This window comes from Ovis aries, chromosome 5 (assembly GCF_016772045.2).
Source record: "Ovis aries strain OAR_USU_Benz2616 breed Rambouillet chromosome 5, ARS-UI_Ramb_v3.0, whole genome shotgun sequence".
Classification (NCBI taxonomy): Eukaryota; Metazoa; Chordata; class Mammalia; order Artiodactyla; family Bovidae; genus Ovis; species Ovis aries.
The window spans coordinates 43,242,173-43,256,468 of NC_056058.1; the positions used below are offsets into that span (position 1 = coordinate 43,242,173).

Consider the following 14,296-nt stretch of genomic DNA (forward strand, 5'->3'; position numbering starts at 1 on the left):
ATTTTTTCATTTGTTCCCAATTTCCTGAGACAAATTACTTGAATAAAATGAGCTTGAAGAGTTTCACGCGCGTGCCACCCACCAAGGCTGATGAGAAATCAAACATCTGTTGGGATTTAGGGAGGCCTCTTTCCCTTTCCTAAAGTCGTGCAGTATTCTTGGGGTACAGAGCAGAATATTCAAGAAGAAGAATCTAACATCTTCAGTCCTCTCTGCTCACCCCTGATGTGGCATCAGTGGTGGAGCGCTGCGAGGCCCATCTCACACACTGTCCTCCCTGAGGTCCTGCCCCTCCTTAGGGAACGCCTAGGCTTGGGGCACTATCATCTCCGTTATTGTAAAACCTGCAAATGAAACCACCAGCCTCTTCCCATGTTTAGGAAAAGGGCCCCAAATGTTTCAGCGAGAACAAAAGTGACCTATATTCAGATTAACTGCCGCCTGCGCCCTGTATGTCACACACACCTCGGGAAGCTGCACCAGGGACCAGGACGTTGGAGGACTGCTGCTCGGTGTGCGTGGCACTGGAAAAGGTCTATGGAAGGGCAGCTGGCATCCCAGCAGGAGCTTCAGGAAGGCCGGGGGAAGGCCAAGGTTTTGGGGTCTGGTGCAGGGCAGGGCAGGGCAGGGCCGGGCAGCAAGCCTGCGGGGAGGGTGCAGAGGCTGCTACAGTGAAGAGCATACTTGGAGTGGCTCACATGTCACTGTGAGAAGGTGGAGGCAAAGATCCTGACCCAAGGGCAGAACCATGGAGATCTGGAATATGTGACTCTGGGCCATATCTTTCTATCTTGCCCCTGGCTCCCCAAGGCCCTCCATGAGCCTGGCTCCAGAGTCTAGGGATGGGGGGCAGCAGTGGACACTCTGAGAGATTCCCCACTTCCCAGAAGCCTGAGCCTGCCCCTACCAGGGTCAGTCCATCCCCCCAGTGGCTGGGCTCCAGGCCTTGCAACCCCTCATCCAAGGACACTCACACTTATGTTCTCCCCCAGGTCCGAAAATGGAGCTCTGCTCTAGAGGGAGTAAGCTTGATTTGGTCTAAACATAGCAGGGGCAGACTCAAGAAGCACCCACAGCAACGTGCCAGCTAGGGGAAACCTTTCATCTGTCTCAAGCTCTCAATGAGCCCCCTGCACACATGGCTGTCTGCCCTGTCTCAGCCTGCGTCACCCTCTTCCACTTTCACCAAGAGCTCTATGACCTGCAATTAAGGCCTAATACTATGTGCTTTTCGGCAGCTGGTGAAGAGGGGAGGCCCTCAAACAGCCCAACTGCTTTGCCCCTCCCTCAACCTGCCCCCACAGATAAAGTGCCCTGACCAATAACCTTCCAAATCACAGGGGCCAGTCACAGTTCCTGCTTAACCCTGAGTAACTGGGCTCAGTTCCCTGCCAGTCACTAAATTGCTCAAACAGGCCAGTCACATCCTCCCACCGGAACGGAGGCCACCTCACCCTCTTTATACTACAAAACCTGCCACTCATCAACCCTGGCTGTCCACTCCATCCCCACATGCAGCCTCCATGTGGCCCTGTTTCATGCGCTGTGTCCTCCTTCCCCAGGCTGGGCGTATACATGACCCATAAATTGGTGCCAGTCTCATCTGTCCAGTTCTGGGAGCTAAGTGTCCAACATTCCCACCATCCTAGGGTGAACCAAAAGCAATGAAAACATCATTATATTCTCTCTGCCCTGAGGTGCATGGCGGCCTAGGCAAAGCCAGCAAGGGGAGACACCCAGAAAAAGCGCACAGGTCCAGACTGGGCCTAGGGCTCTGTCCCTGAGAAAGGCGCTCTCTGCCAGGCTGCCCACCGCCAAGAGATCTGGACCACTTCCACTTTTCTAGTCCTCTGATTAAAAAACAAAGACACGCCAAGATAGAGCTATAAACCTGTGGCATGTTTTAAAGACTTACATTTAACAAATTACTTCTTTCAACATTAAAATCTCACTTGCAATAATTCCTAAAGTCTGAATGTAAAGAGGTAGTTGTGAATGGGAGGCTTAGGTGCCTGCTCCCTGCCCTGGCACCAGGCTAGGCCCTGCACCCCATGGGGAGCACTGGGTCCACATGTGACTGGCCAGACCTGTCCCAGGGACCATGAGGCCAGAGCATCTCCAACTCCTTCCTTCTCCTGCCCTCCTGCAGCCTCCCCACTCCCCAGCCCCCCCCCCCCCCCCCCCCGCCCCCCTCCCCCCCCCCACCCCCCGCCCCCCTCCCATCATCCTCCTGCTTTCAGACCTCTGAGCTATGGAGACCTGGCTGGACCAACTGCCCCCTGCTGGCCACTTCTCTGCTTGCCCCTGGGACTTGCTGGGCTGGGGTGCCCAACTTCCAGCTCTCTGTCAGGGAAGCCAAATGACCTTGCCATCAAGCTGCTAGTATGGAACAAAGCCTGGATTCGTCAGAAAAGGCTAAGGCCTTTTGTGAGAACTGAGGCCAATCTCTGCCTCATCGCTGTCTCCTGACAAACCCTGGAGCCTTGTGTAACCCCTCCTGAAGTCTGGCAGCCTACGCTTCCCTCCTAGGGGAGCACCCCTCCCCTAGGAGGCTCCAGCCCTCCACAGCCTCCCTCGTAGGTATTGGTGGTCTCCCTGACCCTCTGAATCAGGCAATGGCACCAACCATGAACCAACGTGCACCCATCATCCTGCTCCCATCACTCCTCCTGGCCAGAGGCCTCAGCCCAGTGCTGCCTGCTCGACATCCTTCGTACACCCTGGTCTCAGAGAGACTTCAGCTAACCCTTCCACCTCCTTCTGCTGTCGCCAGATGTTTCCAGGGAGGTGGAGGAAGCTCTCAGCCATGGAGTACGGGTGCCTCTGGTTCTCAAGTAGTGTAGGCTCTGCTAGACAGTCCTCTCATTCACTGCATACTCACTGCACACATATTGAGTGCCAAGCCCTGTACAAGGGGTTAGCAACACGGGGAGAAACAAGCCGAATGCTGCCCCTGCCCTCATGGAGCCTGCAGTCTCACAAACGCGGCAGACAAGCACCTAACAGCAACACCAATGAGGACGCAATAATGATTAGAATCCGAGGTACCCAAGAAAAACCCAGAGCCTTACAAGTGTGCCCTGGGGGGGTGCCCTCCACCAGGGCAGGGGTGCAGGGGTTAGGGGAAGCCCACCTGCAGGAGTGAGGTCAGGATGCGAAGGTTGAGGGGAAGGGCAGTTAGGAGAGCAAGAAGAGGAAGGTGAGAGGAGGACTGTTTGGAGCCCAGGGCTGGTGCTTATGAAGTCCCAAAGGAAGGTGCCTGGGGTCGCGGTGTGAGAAGCACAGTGGAGGTTTGGGGGTGCTAAGAGCAGGCCATAGCCAGCCCCTAGCCCTGGGACATGGTCCACTTGAGTGAATTGCTCAAGCAAAATCCTCTGAGCAGGGTCCCAGGACTGCCTCCGACAGCTGGCTCCTTCCAAAAACTGCCCCCACTGTGTCCTCCACTATCTCACAGTCTCCAAAGAGAAGCCAGTCAGGACAGAGGACCCAAAGATCAGCCCAGATGAGGGACAGGGAACTGGGTAGGACCATAGGAGGGGGCTGGGGTGGCACTTCCCTCTGTGTAGCTTCCAGGGGCTCCAACTGTGCTCCTCCAGGCCAGGCCTGGTGGTAATGACCTCAGTGTGGGTGGGCATGTGGGAGGAGGGTGCAAGAAGGGTGAGGGGCGCATGAAGCCAGGACTGCCTGCCGCACTTCAGACCCCCTGCCCCTCCCTGCACCACCAGCCTCACTAGTCACACCCCAGATGGTACTTACTGTCAGCTCTGCTACTGGGTAATTAAGCTCCCAGAGGTGCTATATTTAAGGTTTTGTCAGCACTGCTATTTATAAAATGCTGCTTCTCAGGCGTGGATTGGAAGCTCAAGGGGAGCTGGGGGGTGAGCACGGTGCTCCTCCAGAACTCAGAGGCACTGGCAGCCCAGGTTCAGGGCCTCAGAGCTGGTGGGAACACGTAGGGTCACCACGGTAGACACAGCCCAGCAACATACCACCACCATCCTGGCTGCAGGGAGGCCAGTGTGCAGGGCAGGGCTGGTCTTCACCCACGCTGCTCTCTGCCTCACATCCCCTCATCCCCCTCCTATCTTCAGTTGTTCAAACCCCACCGTCCTTCAACATTCAACTCAGCCACCCCTCCCCCAGGCCTCCTTTGTGTCTGCAGCCCGCTTCACCTTGATGCCGCAGCTGGCTGTGTTCCTGGTTTACAGAAAGGCCTCTGCTCCACAGAGGCAAACAGCCAGGGGCTTTGTGTTTTATTTTCCTCTCATCCCCGCCTCCAAATGCACTCCACTGGATCTCCTTTCCTGTCGCTTGGAGACATCTCAGGCAAATCCTATAACTTTGGGGTCACTTCTCGCTGTAAGAATGATCTCATCTTCAGGTATTAAAAAGCCTTAGCCAGCCCCAGTTTAAATCCAAACTTTACACAACGGGAATGCACTTAACAAAGCTGAACTGTACAATTTTCAGTGGTCAAGATGGGGTCGGGGGATAGGGATAAACCAGGAGTTTGGGACTGACACGTATTTATTGGTTGTGTGCTGAGTCACTTCAGTTGTTTCTGACTCTTTGTGACCCCATGGACTGTAGCCCACCAGGCTCCTCTGTCCATGGGACTCTCCAGGCGAAAATACTGGAGTGGGTTGCCATGCCCTCCTCCAGAGGATTTTCCCAACCCAGGGACTGAACCCTCATCTCTTAGGTCCCCTGCATGGGCAGGCAGGTTCTTTACCACTGGTGCCACCTAGAAAGGCCATGTACACATCACTATTGAAAATAAATAACCAACTAGGACCTACGGTATAGCACAGGGGACTCTACTCAATATTCTGTAATAACCTAAATGGGAAAAGAATTTGAAAAGGAATAGATGCATAACTGGATCACTTTGCTGTTCACCTGAAGCTAAGATGACATTGTTAGTCAACTACGCTCCAATATAAAATTTAAAAACACAGGTCTTTAAAACAAAATGGTCAAGATGTTACACGTTATATAATGTGCTATTTATCACAATTAAGAATACATTTATTTAAGTTTTTTTTTTTTTTTTAAGTTTTACTTTCACAACCACTTGTAGCCTTTTTGAGGCACAGGCCCATGCCTCAACTCAGGAACCGGTGGTCAGGGCATGTCATGTAACTACCTGCAGAGAAAGAAGCAGAACCAGTAGGAAGTATATACGTGTGACGGAGAGGGTGACGAATTTTAGGAACTGGCTCACGTGATTATGGAGACTGGCCAGCCAAAAATCTGATGTTCCAGTTCTAATGCCGCCAGGCAAGAGAATCTCTTACTCAAGAGAGAGTCTGCCCTTTGCTCTAGTCAGTCCACAGGTTGGATGAGGCCCACCCACACTGGGGAGAGCAGTCTGCCTGACTCAGCCTACCAATTCACATGTTCATCTTATCCACAAACACCCTCACAGACACACCAGAATAATGTTCAAATCAACAACTGGGCACCGTGGCTAGTCATGTCAACACACAGCAAAGACAGCAGAAGAGAGCCAGGAGGCCTGGGTTCCATGTTTCTGGCCCTTACTCCTTGCTTATCTCTCCAGGCCCAAGTTTCCACATCTCAGAGGATGAAACAAGGCCTGTGAACCTCTCCGTCAGCTATAAAGTGCTCTACACCATGTGAGCTGTGGTGGTGGTGGCGGCAATCATTTTGACAATTTTAGCTGCTCTCGGCAAATGGCCAGAAGGTTGCTGAGGGCCTTGGCAGGGTTCCTACCTGCAGCTGGGGTCACGGTGGGGGTGGAATAATTGCCAAATACCTTCCTGGCATGTTATTTCCAGAGGGGATTTATGGGCACTGGGAGTCATTATTTCAGAGAAACTTAACAAAAAAAAAAAAAAAAAAAACCTAACTATGGCCTCATCATAAGCACTTATTCCACTGGAAAGTTGTTTGCAAAACACAACAGATATCAATAATGATGTTCATGGAGTTGTAAATCTTCTAAGCCTGCCTTCCCTTCCTGGGGACTAAGGCACTTGATTTGGTTCTCAAAGAGCTCAGAAGTTTCCAAATAGATAACAGAATCCCAGAGTCCATTAAGCAAGGTAATTTACAATAGTGGCAGGCCAAATTCAGGGAAATGCATTAGAGCAGCTTCGCATTTGGCTTGTAGAAAAGACATTATTCTGAGCACACACACAATGAATGCTGTTAGGCGACAATGAGGACGCTGGTTAGCTCTCCTGATGAGTTTATTCACCCTCCTCACCATGCAGCGCATTAATTTTGAGTGAAAGCTGTACCACCAGATAAGATTCTCAAACCCTTGACTAGACCTCATTTCCGACCCACTAAATAGGCATCACTGGACATTGTAACAAGGAGAAAGGGGAAGAAAAGCAACTTCACTTAGAGCTCTGACTCAGACCTTAAGCCATCCCTGGCCAAAGGTGTGCAATAAAGAAACAATTTCAAACGTTGTACTTGGAGAGATCCTGGAGAGAGTTTAGGGGGAGAGAATTAAACAGAAACCGATGACTGTGAAATTGCTCCTTTTCTGTTTCATTTTTCACGTTTTAAATGCCAACCAAAAGTCTGGCTCTGTTCTCTGCTGCTCTGTCCCGTCTGCTCTTTCAACCTCCTGGAGCGCACTGCATCTCTAGGCGTCATCAGGACAGGAAGCTCCCACCCAGAGAAAAAATTAAATCACACTTGCTTTTCTGTGACCCACCTGTGGAACAACCCAAACAGATAGAAGAGATGCTAATCTATTGATATAATTCAGTAGTTACTGAGCTCCTATTGTATATCTTTGTTGCAGAGGACAGAAAAGCAACTCTAACTTAAGCAAAGCAATGAATTTACTGGTAATTGGGCTTGATCAGTAAATTAACTCTTTCTCTGCCTGTTGACTCAGGGTCATGAGGAGCCCAAAATGGCCAGATGGCAGTCTCAACTTCCAAGTCTACTGTGTGACTGTTATGTTTGCTGGTGAAAGCTTTTCTCCCTTGGAAATCAAGACTTCAAAACAAGCTGAGCCCAGAGTTGCAGGACCATGAAGCAAAAATCATCTGAGTGAGTTACTGGATATAGGAGTGAAGGGAGCCACCCCCACACTCACTCTCTTGATTCTTGGATCCCCGTATACTGGCTGGAGGAGAAACAGTGCCATAATTGGTCCTTGATTCAGAGTGTACACTGCATGGTATAAGACAGAATACCAATCATTCAGGATGTTATCTCCCAACTGGTGCCATGCATGAATCTCAGTTGGCCAATCCACTGTCATATTGAGCTGAATTATTGAAATTTCCAATTTTCTAAGTCAAAAACAACTGAGTAATGACGATTCCACATGTTTCAACCTACTTTCAGGCAGCTACTTCTCAGCAATGGGTTACATGGTAAGACCAGTGAATTCCATAGGCATGTATCCATTGCTGTGTCTCTTTTGCAGTGAAATGAGTTCCTTAGTCAGAAGCACGTCCCTGAGTATTTTACAGTGAATAAGGCATTCTATAAGTCCGTTATTGGTGGTGCCAGCAGGAGGCAGGGAAGACAAATCCATACCCAGAATATCGTCTATTTCAGAGAGAACAAATGGCTGTCCCCTCCATGACAGAAGAGGGCAAATATCCCATGGAATGCTGGTGTATCAGGGGCTCAGCACTGGTCTCTGCTGCTGGCAGGTTAAGCACTCAGCAGTGCTGGCATAACCAGATCAGTCACAGAGCAGACAAGCCCAGGGTTTTTGAGTCCATGTGTAGTCCCGTTCCTTCCACCATGGGCTATTGGTTCATGGGCCCATTGAGCAAGCACTGGGAACACTGGGGAAAGAGGCTCACTAGCTTTACAGAAGATATCACCATGTCTACCTTACTACTGAAAGCCTCCTTCGTGGTGGATATAATTTGGTGAGGATTCACATGGGATAAAGCCGCTTTCGTGCCTTGTGTCCTTCCTGAGAGGGAGGGAGGGAGGGACCTGCGAGGGAGAGAGGGAGATAGACTGATAGGTAGGTAGATAGAATATATCCTTTATCCAATGCCGTGTGGGGCCACCTAAGATGGATGGGTCATGGTAGAGAGTTCTGACAAACGTGTTCCACTGGAGAAGGCAATGGCAAACCACTTCAATATTCTTGCCTTGAGAAACCCATGAACAGTATGAAAAGGCAAAAAGATAGGACACTGAAAGATGAAATCCCCAGGTAGGCAGGTGTCTAATATGCTACTGGAGATCAGTGGAGAAATAACTCCAGAAAGAATGAAGAGATGGAACCAAAGCAAAAACAACACCCAGTTGTGGGTGTGACTGGTGATGGAAGTAAAGTCTGATGCTGTAAAGAAAAAATTGCATAGGAACCTGGAATGTTAGGTCCATGAATCAAGGCAAGCTGGAAGTGGTCAAACAGGAGATGGCAAGAGTGAATGTCAACATTCTAGGAATTAGCGAACTAAAATGGACTGGAATGGGTGAATTTAACTCAGATGACCATTACATCTACTACTGCAGGCAGGAATCCCTTAGAAGAAATGGAGTAGCCATCATGGTCAACAAAGAGTCCGAATGCAGTACTTGGGTGCAATCTCAAAAACGACAGAATGATCTCTGTTCATTTCCAAGGCAAACCATTCAATATCACTGTAATCCAAGTCTATGTCCCAACCTGTAATGCTGAAGTAGCTGAAGCTGAATGGTTCTATGAAGACCTACAAGACCTTCTAGAACTAACACCCAAAAAAGATGTTCTTTCCATTATAGGGGACTGGAATGTAGAAGTAGGAAGTCAAGAGATATCTGGAGTAACAGGCAAATTTGGCCTTGTAGTACAAAATGAAGTAGGGCACAGAGTTGTGCCAAGAGAATGCAGTGGTCATAGCAAACACACTCTTCCAACAACACAAGAGAAGACTACACATGGACATCAGCAGATGGTCAATACTGAAATCAGACTGATTATATTCTTTGCAGCCAAAGATGGAGGAGCTCTATAGTGTCAGCAAAATCAAGAACGGGAGCTGACTGTGGCCAGATCATGAACTTCTTATTGCCAAATTCAGACTTAAATTGAAGAAAGTAGGGGAAAACCACTAGACCATTCAGGTATGACCTAAATCAAATCCCTTACGATTATACAGTGGAAGTATCAAATAGATTCAAGGGATTAGATCTGATAGATTGAGTGCCTGAAGAACTATGGACGGAGGTTCCTGACATTGTACAGGAGGCAGTGATCAAGACCATCCCCAAGAAAAAGAAATGTGAAAAGGCAAAATGGTCGTCTGAGGAGGCCTTACAAATAGCTGAGGAAAGAAGAGAAGCTAAAGGCAAAGGAGAAAAGGAAAGATATACCCATTTGAAGGCAGAGTTCCAAAGAATAGCAAGGAGAGATGAGAAAGCCTTCCTCAGTGATCAATGTAAAGAAATAGAGGAAAACAATAGGATGGTAAAGACTAGAAATCTCAAGAAAATTAGAGATACCAAGGGAACATTTCATGCAAAGATGGGCACAATAAAGGACAGAAGTGGTATGGACCTAACAGAAGCAGAAGATATTAAGAAGAGGTGGCAAAAATACACAGAAAAACTATACAAAACAGATCTTCATGCCCCAGATAACCATGATGGTGAGATCACTCATTCCAGACATCCTGGAATGCAAAGTCAAGTGGGCCTTAGGAAGCATCACTACGAATGAAGCTAGTGGAGGTGATGGAATTCTAGTTGAACTATTTCAAATCCTAAAAGATGATGCTGTTAAAGTGTTGCACTCAATATGCCAGCAAATTTGAAAAACTCAGTAGTGGCCACAAGACTGGAAAAGGTCAGTTTTCATTCCAATCCCAAAGAAAGGCAATGCCAAAGAATGCTCAAACTACCGCAAAATTGCACTCATCTCACACACTAGTAAAGTAATGCTCAAAATTCTCCAAGCCAGGCTTCAGCAATACATGAACCGTGAACTTCCAGATGTTCAAGCTGGTTTTAGAAAAGGCAGAGGAACCAGAGATCAAATTGCCAACATCTGCTGGATCATCCAAAAAGCAAGAGAGTTCCAGAAAAACATCTAGTTTTGCTTTAATGATTACACCAAAGCTTTTGACTGTGTGGATCACAACAAACTGTGGAAAATTCTTAAAGAGATGGGAATACCAGAACACCTAACATGCCTCCTGAGAAATCTGAATGCAGGTCAGGAAGCAACAGTTAAAACCGAACATGGAACAACAGACTGGTTCCAAATTGGGAAAGGAGTATGTCAAGGCTGTATACTGTCACCCTGCTTATTTAACTTATATGCAGAGTACATCATGAGAAATGCTAGGCTGGATGAAGCACCAGCTGGAATCAAGACTGCCAGGAGAAATACCAATAACCTCAGATATGCAGATGACACCCCATTATGGCAGAAAATGAAAAGGAACTAAAGAGCCTCTTGATGAAAGTGAAAGAGGAGAGAGAAAAAGTTGGCTTAAAGCTAAACATTCAAGAAACTAAGATCATGACATCTGGTCCCATCACTGCATGGCAAATAGATGGGGAAACAATGGAAACAGTGACAGACTTTATTTTGGGTGGCTCCAAAATTGCTGCAGATGGTGACTGCAGCCATGAAATTCAAAGATGCTTGCTCCTTGGAAGAAAAGCTTTGACCAACCTAGATGGCACATTAAAAAGCAGAGACCTTACTTTGCCAACAAAGGTCCGTCTAGTCAACACTATGGTTTTTCCAGTGGTCATGTATGGATGTGAGAGTTGGACTATAAAGAAGGCTGAGTGCCAAAGAATTGATGCTTTTGAACTGTGGTGTTGGAGAAGACTCTTGAGAGTCCCTTGGACTGCAAGGAGATCAAACCAGTCAATCCTAAAGGAATTCAGTCCTGAATATTCACTGGAAGGACCAATGCTGAAGTTGAAACTCCAATACTTTGGCCACCTGATGCAAAGAACTGACCCATTGGAAAAGACCCTGATGCTGGAAAAGATTGAAGGCAGGAGGAGAAGGGGACAACAGAGGATGAGATGGTTAGACAGCATCACCAACTCAGTGGACATGAGTTGAGCAGGCTCCGGGAGTTGGTGATGGACAGGGAGGCCTGGCATGCTGCAGTCTATGGGGTCACAAAGAGCTGGACACAACTGAGGAACTGAACTGAACTGACCTCTACCAATTATCTAAACCTCTACCAATTGCCAAACTGTCAGCCACTGCCCATTAACTAGAGTAGATTCACACTTGTGAACACCTCTGAGCCCAGAGAAGATGGTCAGCCACAGGAGGTTCTCGAAGCTTTGTCCTCTTGGAGGATTTCTCTTCACTTCTTTCTTTCAGAGACATTCCTACCCTAGCAATCCTCCTCCACAATGTGCCAGCATATCCTGGAGAACCTTTAGCAAAGTAGGCCCTTCTTTTTCTCTCATTCAAGTAGTTATAAGGAAAATCCCCCATCTGGCCAAAGGTGTGGGTTGAGGGAGAGAAGGCAGTGCAGTAAGAGCATCTGCTTCCTTACTCATGTGCCTTACCTGTACTTGCTGGTTTCCTCAGCAACCACTTCCACCTGAGGGACTGCTGCTATGGAAGCCCAGGCCGTGGCTGTGGTCATACAGGACCCAGTGCCTGATGGGTAGTTCAGGGTCCATGGTCACTGACATTAGGAGTTTAGTTTACCAGGGCCTGAGAGGAAATCGGGAGTTTTTTTCCAATGGAGAACATTTATTTGCATTAAAAAGTATGGCTTTTTTTTTTTTTAATCCTAAGGGTCTCTGCCTTGATTATTATCCTCTTGGGGTTTACTAGAGTCTCCGTGAAGTGTCCTATTTACCACAGACACTTGCTAGGTCCTAAAGCCCAGTCTCAGAGCCTCTGTGCTGCTGCCTGGACCTCCTGCAGAGTCTTCTCTTGCTCTGGGCTCTGCGCAAAAAAGAAACCTATAAATTAATAAATAGGTCCAAGCAGCACACTCAAATTTTTTTTCAAATGTTGTATATATTGCTTCCAAGATCTAAAGAGGCCCCTCGAGCATTGTGCCTCCTTAAAAGCAAGGGGCAACTTTCCTTTCACTTTGAAGAGTTTTCATGAGGTTAATCTCTCATCCTCTGGCTTGTATGTGTCTTTCTAAGGGTTCTAAGATACTAAGTACTTCCTGCTTATTTGGTCCAATCAGCAAGCTGTCATCAGTGAAACGTATCTGTGTGATGCTCTGTGGAATGCTAAGATGATCAAGACCTCTACATCTATATGACGGTAAATAGCTGGGAAGATGACATAATCCTGAGATGACACTAGAAAGGTGCCCTGTCAGCAGTACCTGGCAGGTAAAATCCAAAGTACCTGGCAGATCATACGAAGTACCAGGGGCTGTGCTGACTTGTTCCAATAAAAATGCCACAGCTGGAATGGTGGCTGCAACCAGAATTACCAGCAAATCTACATTTATGATCATCCATAGTAACTTTCCAAGATCCCCTCACTTTCTACATGGATCAAATATATGACCAGTTAAATGGGCATATGATAGAAACCACGACCTCTACATCTTTCAAGACTTTTTGATGCTAATCTCTGAAATCCTCCCCCTACCCTCCACCAATCCCTCCAAGAATGTAATACTGGTTTTCCTACCATCCTTGCGGAAAAGGGAAACTGTATTAGCTCTCACTTCACAGGTCAGGGAGCTAGTGTAATGATTCTGCCAATTGCTGAGTATATCTATGCCAATTACACATTTAGAGACCAAGGCAACATCACAGAGCAGGGCCGTGGACACAGTGTGAGATGAAGATTGTCCAAAACCTCATCGATCACCTGACCGTCATAAACCTTTTCTGTGACTGGTAGACTATAGTGACATGTTGAATCCCCAGGACTTAGCAAAGATTAAGTTTCAGTTTCAAGTTGCCCCCAAAAGGATTACATATTTCCTTAGTCCACATCACCCCAGTAAAGGGCTCTGGGTTCCCTTGGGGAAAGCATGGGAGCACAAGGCACTGCTGTAAATTTCTTCCTCAAGAGGACTAAGGATCCCTCTTCAGTCATGTAGTTTCAGGGACGTGGCCTGGCATCGATCTGAAAAACTGTAAGAGAGACCATGGCTATTCATGGTGGGTTCTGCATCAGGCTTCTGGCCACTGGACCTCATTTTTCCTACTATGCAGAATGAGTAGTCTTTGAGTATGCTGCCCGTCTACTTCATCCCCGGGAGCACCATGATAGAGCAGCTACCAACCAAAATGTGCAGGAACAAAAATATTCTGATTACCATACTGAATATGCGGGAAGGAGGAAGACACCCGAGTCACCAGTGCCACCTGGCATTGGCCTTCTCTGGTCACAACTGTTGAAGCTGGAGTTCGCACTACCGTCCTCTCTTGAGTGCTTCGTGGATTCTTTAGAGACCAACTTGGGAACATTTAGTTGCATTTTCCTTTAGATGGCTTCCGATTTCCTCCCTCCCTCAACCTGTGGGAACGTGTGGGTCTACCCATCTTTAGGATTGCCTTCCCCTCCTAGCCTATCTTTTTGGACCAGCCCTCTGCCCCATGCCCACATCTGGTCTGTAAGAGCATTTCCATATCAATGGCCTTGATCGTGGCAAAAGCATCGCAGTTGTTGCTTGGTCACCAAGTCATATCTGACTCTTTGTAGCCTGCCGGGCTCCTCTGTCCGTGGGATTTCCCAGGCAAGAACACTGGAGTCGCCACTGGAAAGTTGCCATTTCCTGCTCCAGGGGATCTTCCTGACCCAGGGATGAAACCCACGTCTCCTGCGTTGGCAGGTGGGTTCCTTACCCCTGAGCCACCAGGGAAGCCCTGGCAGAAGCGCAGCTCCAAATGTTCCTCACACCTCCCTCTCCCTCTCCTTCCTCCCCTTTCTCTCCCTCTCCCATGTCTCCTCCTTTCCTTGTGATTCCTCTTCCCATCCACGCCCTTCTATCTCACATTTAGACTCTTCAGGTGTCTATCCAGACTCCCAACTCCAGAGACCACACCCAAGCGATTCTCCTACAAGTGATCTTAGCAAACCCCTCCTGCTAGACTTGCTGGGCTTGCGACCTAGGATGAAACTTAGGTAGAAAACCCATTTCAACAACCTGTCACATATCCATCAGTTCAGTTTAGTTCAGTTCACTTCAGTCACTCAGTCGTGTCCGACTCTTTGCAACCCCATGAATCGCAGCACGCCAGGCCTCCCTGTCCATCACCAACTCCCAGAGTTCACTCAGACTCACGTCCATCGAGTCAGTGATGCCATCCAGCCATCTCATCCTCTGTCGTCCCCTTCTCCTCCTGCCCCAAATCCCTCCCAGCATCAGAGTCTTTTCCAATGAGT

The 14,296-nt window shown here is 48.2% G+C and overlaps 1 protein-coding gene across 1 annotated transcript in view; it reads right to left on the reverse strand.

Annotated features, from left to right (window-relative positions):
- Nucleotides 1-4,225, reverse strand: part of FSTL4 (follistatin like 4) — a 768,172-nt gene extending 763,947 nt beyond the window's left edge. The window contains exon 1 of the mRNA XM_060416502.1: nt 4,173-4,225. The gene's annotated coding sequence lies outside the window, so the exon portion shown is untranslated. The remainder of the gene's footprint in view (nt 1-4,172) is intronic.
- Between the last annotated feature and the right edge of the window lie 10,071 nt (nt 4,226-14,296).